Source organism: Parasteatoda tepidariorum, chromosome 6 (genome assembly GCF_982258835.1).
Source record: "Parasteatoda tepidariorum strain Cologne lab strain chromosome 6, Ptep-v5.0, whole genome shotgun sequence".
In the NCBI taxonomy this organism is placed as follows: Eukaryota; Metazoa; Arthropoda; class Arachnida; order Araneae; family Theridiidae; genus Parasteatoda; species Parasteatoda tepidariorum.
The window spans coordinates 51334663-51344332 of record NC_141760.1 but is presented as its reverse complement, the minus strand read 5'-3'; the positions used below and the strand labels follow the sequence as shown (position 1 = coordinate 51344332).

Here is a 9670-nt window from a genome sequence, read left to right as displayed (position 1 = left end):
CTTACTTTATTTACAGAATCATAAATGAAGAGCTCAAAATTACAACAGTCAACATAGCTACACTTGCTTACACCTGTAAGCAACAAACTATGTATACATCCGCGCAATTTCTTCAGCAGGGTTACTTTTCAAAAATTCTTTGGGGAGAATTAAATTCTAGTCAAGCACATCTAGCGCATGCGCAATTGCTCAACCGGTTGCACGCACAGACATAAGTAATTATGATGCTCCTACGGAATAACCAGGGAGAAAAATCCATTGGATTGATTTCTAACGGATGACCGGTGGAGGAATATCCGTAGGCGATGTTTCCGAAGGACTTCCTACGTATCGTTATCCGTAGGAATGTTAGAATGGAATTTTTCTCGGCTTTCCCCTATTTATCCGCGCCTTCCCTCGGAAGAAAGGGATGCATTTGGGAGGTCCTAGGGAAAGGTTTCGGAAGATAAGTGCTATATGGGATATAATAGTATATATTTTTGTATCTATATAATTCGGAAAAAATCAATAAAGAATAATCGAATTATTTGAAATAGTATCATTTGTGCTGATTATTAATAATTGTTGTTGTTGTTACTTATCCTCTAATTGTCTGACGAGGTCAGACAAGATCCAGAAGTTTGTTGTTGACCCTCAAAAAGTCGATTACAAGAAGTGGAGAAGCATATAAGTCCTCCTTGAAAAGGCCCAAGCAGTCGAGGATATGTGCTGCTGAGGCCTGCTGGGCTTCACATTTAGAGCAGACTGCATAAGTCTTTCTTCCTTTAAAGTACGAGAGACTGTTCGTGTGTCCGCTTGCCAGTCTGGAAATAGCTGTTTGAGATGCTCTATCACCTATATGAACAAGTGAAGAGCCCGGTTCCTTGGCCGCATACCAATGATGAGAGGGGGGGGATCCTCCACTTTTTTGATAGATGGCTTTTGATTTTAGACTGATACTCAGAAAAGGTAAGGGCTGAGGACGAAGATGTTAAATGACTACAGCCCTCCTTGGCCAAGCGATCCGCTTGCTCATTTTCAAAGATGTCAACGTGGGATATCCACTGAACGATATCCATATGGTATCCACTGAAGATGAACGTCGTGGTGTTTTGCAATAAGTTGAAGTTTAAGAAGGATGGAGATGCTTGTTTTGTCTCCTACTTTAGTCCAGTTGTGTAGGTGTTGAAGAGAGCTGCGACTGTCCGACAGGATCCAAAGATCTCCAAAGTCACTCTCGTTAATTATAGCATCGATGCCCTGTTCAATTGCGATTAATTCACTTCGAAAGACTGAAGTGAAATCAGGATTACGGAGACAGATGGAGTAATTTTGCTCAGATTTTTCAATGAAGACGCCGCTACCAGCTAGGTTTCCGAGTCCACTACCATCTGTGTAAATTTTTACGGCGTCACTGGGAATCTCACCTAAAATTTCCAAAGCTAGCTGCCAGTTCAGCTGGGATAAGATCTTTCTTTGTGACCGGAGCAGAAAAGTCGAAGTGGAAATGGACTCGGGGGATTCCCTCTGAAGGATTCAGATAAGATTTTAAGGAGTGGGGCTCAACGTCTTCAGAAGGCAAATGCAGAAGTTCAGCATGACTGAATGGACTGTTTTTCTTCAGTCGCTGATTGTTGCGCCAGTTGTTAAGGTAAAGAGATGTTCTATTGTGCTGACCATAGCTAGAAAGTTTGTTGAAGTAATTGGTGAGATTAGCCTTTCTTCTAGTTTGGAGGGGTTGAAGATCAGCCTCAAAGAGGACTATTTCCTTAGGGCAACTACGTCTGAGTCCAATTAAAATTAATAATTGTTTTTCGGGTAAGTAGTTTTTTAATTTTGAATGAATAATTTCAACTAGCATTCAGATACTCTGCTTTTAAGTTACATATTGAAATTCATATCGAGATCTTACAATTGAAAAATTTTGTTGCGTGGTATGTCATCTAAAGGTAATGAAGGGATAATCTACATATATAATTTGAGAATAAATAATATAATAAATAATGAAATAATATTTTTTTTAAATTTCCATGATGCTTTCTTTTAGAACTAACCCTTTTCTTAATATTTTTCCTCTTTATTTAATAAAAATATTTTTTAAAAATTCCATGATACTTTTCTTTAGAACTATGTTTAATGTAGTTTTCAGTTCCATATAGTTTCCAACTTAAAATATTTTAATCTATATGAAAATCAAGACAGAAACTAACGTACTTCCTTTTTCTATGACATTCCACACGCTAATGGTGACAGCGTGCGAAATGTTGCCATAGGTAGAGAGTTCTGCTCAACGCCACCTGTAGCCCATTTCGATCGCCAATTGTTGATAAAGATTTCTGTTTGAAATAATCAAATAGATTTTTTTTTGTATCAAAATAAAATTACAGGATGGGTAAATTGGCGATCGAAATGGGGTGCAGGTGGCGCAGAGCAGAACTCTCTACCTATGGCAATCTTATGAATTCAACTTTTTATACCTTCTATAATGTACAATAGTATATCACACCATAATAAACACGACTATGATCAACCAGAAAGCTATTTATTTTGAAAAAATATTTTATTACACACTCAACAAAAAATATATTAAATAACATTAGGAACATGATTGCAAAAAAAGTTGAACATCCTTACTTTACATAAAATGTGACGATAAATCACTTCACATGAACATCATTATAATAGCTTTAAAAAATAGGAAATAAATTTTAAAGAATGTCTTTTACAAATGTATAGAATTTCATTAAAAAATTTGCAAATGCAATTTTAAAGTAAGTGCATTTTATTTTAATTGTCTATAAAAAAAAATAGAAATATATTTTGTACAAGATATGGAAATTGTACTAAAAAAAATAATTTTTATAAAATTTCTTTGAAAAATTTTTTGAACTAGATTTCTTTATCCATTATGTTATAATACACAATATAAGTATAAAAATAAACAAAGTGCATTTTATTTCAACTGTTTATAGAAAAATAGAAATATTTATAACAAGATATTGAAAAGGTGCTAAACCATTATAAGAAAAGAACTACTTATTAATATCACACACTTATACATAAAGATATCATAACAAAATTTTTTTTTCAATGAACTGGACAGCTATTTCAAAATAACAAATTAAAATCCTTTGCATATTTCCTGATTAAATTTAATTATTTAGTTAAATAGTTTTTTGAATTAAAAAAAAACTTATGATTTAATAATTACGATTATTTTTTAAGAGTTTGAGAAATCTTCTGCATTCTTCTAATTTTTGGTTGAAAATAGTCTCAAAAACGTTCAAGTGAGATTAAAAAAATTTATGATCAGTAAATATTTAAATGACTTGCCTTGAAAAACAAGAAATTGATTTTATGAAGCAATCGATAATACTTAAATGTTTCTTAAACCAACTAAAAATAAGGCTTCCACCAGTAAGAACACGACCGTATCTAGTGAGATGACTTTTTTTTGAAAAACTCTTATTGCATATACTTCGAGAATAAGGTTTCTCTCCAGTATGAACATGACTGTGTCGATTCAGAATCAGTTTTTGTGAAAAACTTTTATGACATTAACTGCAAGAATAAGGCTTCTCATCAGTATGAACAAAAGTGTTTTTTCAGATTACTTTTAAATGAAACACTTATATTACATAAACTGCAAGAATAAGGCTTCTCACCAGTGTGAACACGGCTGTGTCTTTTCAGACTACCTTTAAGTGAAAAACTCTTATTACATATAGTACAAGAATAAGGTTTCTCACCAGTATGAATACGATGGTGTTCTTTCAGATAACTTTTTAGTGAAAAACTCTTATTACATATACTACAAGAATAAGGCTTATCACCAGTATGAACACGATTGTGTTTCTTCAGATTACTTTTTAGTGAAAAACTTTTATTACATTTACTACAAGAAAAAAGCTTCGCACCAGTGTGAACAAGACTGTGTCTAATGAGATAACTTTCATATGAAAAACTCTTACTACATACACTACATGAATAAGGTTTCTCCCCAGTATGAACACAACTGTGACTGGTCAGACTATTTTTCAGTGAAAATTTTTTATTACATATACTACAAGAATAAGGCTTCTCACTAGTATGAACAAGACTGTGTTGTGTCAGATTACCTTTTTGTGAAAAACTCTTATTACATATACTACAAGAATAAGGCTTCTCACTAGTATGAACAAGACTGTGTTGTGTCAGATTACCTTTTTGTGAAAAACTCTTATTACATATACTACAAGAAAAAGGCTTCTCATCAGTATGAACACGATTGTGTTTCTTCAGATTACTTTTTAGTGAAAAACTTTTATTACATATACTACAAGAATAAGGCTTCTCACTAGTATGAACAAGACTGTGTTGTGTCAGATTACCTTTTTGTGAAAAACTCTTATTACATATACTACAAGAAAAAGGCTTCTCACCAGTATGAACACGACTGTGTTGATTCAGAATCAGTTTTTGTGAAAAACTCTTATGACAAAAACTGCAAGAATAAGGCTTCTCATCAGTATGAACAAGACAGTGTTTTTTCAGATTACTTTTTAATGAAACACTTATGTTACATAAACTGCAAGAATAAGGCTTCTCACCAGTGTGAACACGGCTGTGTCTTTTCAGACTACCTTTAAGTGAAAAACTCTTATTACATATAGTACAAGAATAAGGTTTCTCCCCAGTATGCACACGACTGTGTACACTCAGAAATACTTTATCTGAAAATTTTTTATTACATATACTACAAGAAAAAGGTTTCTTGTTCCCAGTATGAACACGACTGTGTCTGGTCAGATTTATTTTTAGTGAAAAATTTTGATTACATATACTACAAGAATAAGGCTTCTCACCAGTATGAACAAGACCATGTAGTGTCAGATTACCTTTTTGTGAAAAACTCTTATTACAAATATTACAAGAATAAGGCTTCTCACCAGTATGAACACGATAGTGGTTTTTCAGATTACTTTTTAGTGAGAAACTTTTATTACATTTACTACAAGAAAAAAGCTTCTCACCAGTGTGAACAAGACCGTGTGTAATGAGATGACCTTTATGTGAAAAACTCTTATTACATATACTACAAGAATAAGGTTTCTCACCTGTATGAACAAGACTGTGTCGTGTCAGATTACCTTTTTGTGAAAAACTCTTATTACATATACTACAAGAATAAGGCTTCCGCCTCTCACCAGTATGAACACGACTGTGACTGGTCAGATTACTTTTAAGTGAAAAGCTCTTATTACATATACTACAAGAATAAGGTTTCTCACCAGTATGAATACGACTGTGTCTTTTCAGACTACTTTTTAGTGAAAAACTCTTATTACATATAGTACAAGAATAAGGTTTCTCCCCAGTATGCACACGACTGTGTGCATTCAGAAATACTCTTTCTGAAAATTTTTTATTACATATACTACACGAAAAAGGTTTCTTGTAGTTCCCAGTATGAACACGACTGTGACTTTTCAGATTATTTTTAAGTGAAAAGCTCTTATTACATATACTACAAGAATAAGGTTTCTCACCAGTATGAATACGACTGTGTCTTTTCAGATTACCTTTTAGTGAAAAACTCTTATTACATATACTACAAGAATAAAGTTTCTCACCAGTATCAGCATGACAATGTTTAGTCATATTACTCTTCTCCGAAAAAACTCTTTTTACATATAGTACAAGAATAAGGTTATTCCCCAGTAAGAACACAACTATGTTTATTCATAATCATTCATTAGGAATATCTTCTTACATATACTACAAGAAAAAGGCTTCTCACCAGTATAAGTCGGACATTTTCCTGAAAACCTCTTGTTACAATAACAAGAATAAGGTTTACTTACAGAATGATACTTATTCTGAATTAAGTTAGGCCTTTAATAGCATATGATACAAAAAAGAACATGCTTTATTAAGTCACTTACTTAGACTAAATATTTAATTAAGTAAAATATAATACTGAAGAAATATGACCTATTAATAAGTGCATCTGTGAAAGCATTAATTTAAATTATATTGAGATGCTAACATTTCTTATTTTTCACAACCAACTTTAATATTTCTCTTTTGTTGAATATATAAAGATACAAAACTAAATTAAATTATTTTACTTTGTGATATTAACATGATGATAACAATTATGAACATGAAATTATCAAACTTGATTTCATTAACTAAGACACTGCAGAAATATTTAATTATAAACGAAGAAAGGCAAAAAAAAAATTTCACTTTCACTGACATAAAAAGATTGAAATTATCTATAATAATAATAAAAAAATTTCATTTCAAATTTTTATTTCAATGTTCTATCATGCACAAGAAAAGCAAGCTCTTATTCATTAACATAAATACGAGAAAGTCAACAAAGTTTAATTCTATTTAACAGTATTTAATTGCACAAATTGAATACAGTAAACACTTTCTCAGTGTGAACAAGAAAATCACAATTTAAATCTCTTGTGTATAAATATATGTTTTATCGTACATGTTTTATGAAAGTGACACACAGCTTAATTATCTGCAGTAGTCAGTAATTTTGATCTATTTATAACTGTTTAATAACGCACTGCATGAAAAGTTCGTTTAAAGTGTAACTTGTACCAAATTATACTTTTTTTCCTTGATTAATTTATCACAATGCCTGCCTAAATAAATTATTTCCAAATTATGAACACAAAGCAATGAAATGAAACTACTTCTTTTTTTTTTTTTTAATTTTTAGAACAGAAGTAAAATGTTTCATAATAACAAAAAATAATTATGAACTACAATTGGAAACTTATCAACACAAACATTAAATTTCCATGTATGAAAATAATTTTCTGTTAGAACTTCATTGCAACCATGCACATTGCACAGAGACTATTTGCTGCTAGTGTTGCTACATAGATTGAGATTGCCATAATATAATAATATTTCCTTTACCCATGGAGAATTTTCACACAATGAATGTACAGAATATAGTTTGGAGAATTTTCACACAATGAATGTACAGAATATAGTTTGGAGAATTTTCACACAATGAATTGTACAGAAAACAGAATGTTTTTTAAAAAAATTTATGCACGCACGATACGAATTTTATTAACTGTCAGAAAAAAGATATTTTGTCATTCACATCGATTTTTTTTCATATAAAGAAGATAATGTATGAATTAGATCTGGATGGAAATAACCTTTTTCAAAAGCTTTCTATATTGTTTCCATTACTACGAGGGTAATTACATGTGTGAGATTACTAATACGCGGACTTATAAATTTGATCCAAGTAGTTGCAAATCAAAAACAACTTTTTTAAAACTTTCCTTTACACAAATATGGTTAATTAATGTCTTCTTCGGTCTAAGTAAGACATTAAGTTTTAATACAGTTATCTCGGTAAAAATTTTTTCAAGAAAGCAGTATACAAAAGCGATGAGAGTTGTTTACATCTTGGCCAAAGGATACGAGAGGAGGCCTTTTCATTTCCCTTCTAACCTTCAGTAAGAGTTCGCCTCGAAATATAGAGCATCTGTTGCTTGGCTGACCGACTTTTTAATAAATAGAGGCATTTGATTGGTCGATTACGCCATCGTTTTCATCTTTATTGCTTAAATGTTTTGCCAGGTTTACTAGAATGACATTTTTGCAAATGCGCATGCTTGGTTTGATAATCTTTTCAAACCAATCGAAGTACTTCGTGGACAATGAATATAAATGCTTGTATCCCCTCCTTTGCTTGTGTATAGGATTGGGCGATATAAGAAATTTTATATTGTGATGCATCGTCAGTTTTGCATCGCGATATAGTATTTTTGAAATTCATTTACTTGTAAGGAGCAGAAAGTCGGATTTCTATCAAAACTTCATACTCAGATTGATTTAAATCAATTTATGAATTTGATGTATATGTTTTGCTTAAGAAAGATATTGTTATATTTTCTAAAAATGATCGCGCGAAAAACGAAAGATTTCTTAGTTTAAAAATAAATAATAAAAAAATAAATAAAATTGAAATTTATCAATATATTTACCTAACAATATAGAAAGAAAATTTAAGAAATAAGTTCGTTAAAAATTATTCGTATGCTTAAAACAAAGTGCTAAACAAATTAAAAAAAAAAAAAAAAAAAAAAAAAAAAAAAAAAAAAAAAAAACACTTTTAAAACAACACTATTTTTTATCATTATTATTTCACATAAATAATTAAGTTAAATTGAATAATTACCGAATTCTGAGCGAAAAAACAAAGTAAGGTTTAATTTCTTAAAAATAAAAACAAAAGAATTATGATATTCAATAACATATTCAACTGACAATATTGAAACAAAATTAAAAAACACGATTATACTCTTTAATAAAACGAAGTGCTAAATGATTTTAAAAAAAGAAGTCGCAATCGCAAACATTACTAATTTTTTTGAATAAACAAAGTTATTTGACTCGTCCAAATCCAAAAGAGGAAAAATAAGTTTTGTTATAATTTTATTTATAAAAAGGAAAACAACTAAAGATTTATAAATTTAAAATCAGTAATAAAAGCCCTTTAAATTATTGTTTTATCCGAAAAGTTTTTAATAAATTAAAATAAAGTAAAAAATAGCCTAACAAATTTAATTACTTTTTAATTTAATTCTTTATGGGCCCCTTAAATTAGATTTCCGTTTGTAATTAATTCAATAATGTACAATAATACTTAAACATATAATATCAAAATTAATTTTTACATTTAAAAATAAAAAAGAAACTTTTGTTTCAAAGAAAAATTTACCTTATTAATTAAGAAACACTTCTCTATATATTCTTTTCAATAATAGATTACGTTCAGAACAAGGTAACGACGGCGATCACAAAGTCAGTCCTACTGAAAATAATCTGCAAAAAACGATATCAAGTCGCGCCAAAGAAAATTAAGAGGTGCGGAAACGAACATGCGAGATCACGATATATGTTCTCAAAACTGATTCTACCGCTCATCAATCAAGGCCGTTTCAATATAACGATACGAACATCGTCTTCCCCAGCTCGAGATGGCATCCATCGGAACGTAAAAGATCCTTGCGTGTCTTGTATCGCTATATCGTTCGTCTTCTTTACTCGACTGCTTAAATCAGATTTCTGATGCATCGCCTGGAACGAAAGTCGCTGTATCGGCCTGCCGATACAGGCGTTAAATCGATAGGTCGCGATTATTAATTGTTATGATAAATAATAGCATTCTGTCTATATGCCAGAAAAATCATAACACATTTCTTTCAAGATTTATAATTTGTAAATTTTAAAATGAAAAAATTAATGTGTTCTTAAAAATTTATTTTTATATTGGTCTAAAATTCAAATACTTGAAATAAATAAAATTAAAAAAAAGAAAAACAATTTAAGTGCTAATTTAAAACATATAAAAATGATAATTAAAATAAAATAATAATTAAAATAAAATAAAGAACAGTTTTATGAGCAATCTAAGCTGCCCAAAACACTTAATTTCATGAAGAACAATAAACTGGAAAATGTTAATAATTGCTGAGATAGAGTCTCATAATTGTCAGCTACAGTTCAATTAGTTTGTTATCAAAACTTTTTCATGGTTTTCATTTGTGCCTTATTGCAAATTCTAATTATTTCCTTTTCTTTTTCTTCTTCCTTATTTTTCTTTTATTTTTTCCCTTTTTTTTTTCAATATATGAGGAATTTTTAGAATCTCTGCAGA

At 30.3% G+C, this 9670-nt stretch overlaps 1 pseudogene across 1 annotated transcript; it reads right to left on the bottom strand.

Annotated features, from left to right (window-relative positions):
• Window positions 1-2504: 2504 nt before the first annotated feature.
• LOC107446896 (uncharacterized) lies at window positions 2505-7600 on the bottom strand (annotated as a pseudogene). Its single transcript, XR_015434632.1, has one exon. The product of XR_015434632.1 is annotated as an uncharacterized LOC107446896 (transcript).
• Window positions 7601-9670: the final 2070 nt, after the last annotated feature.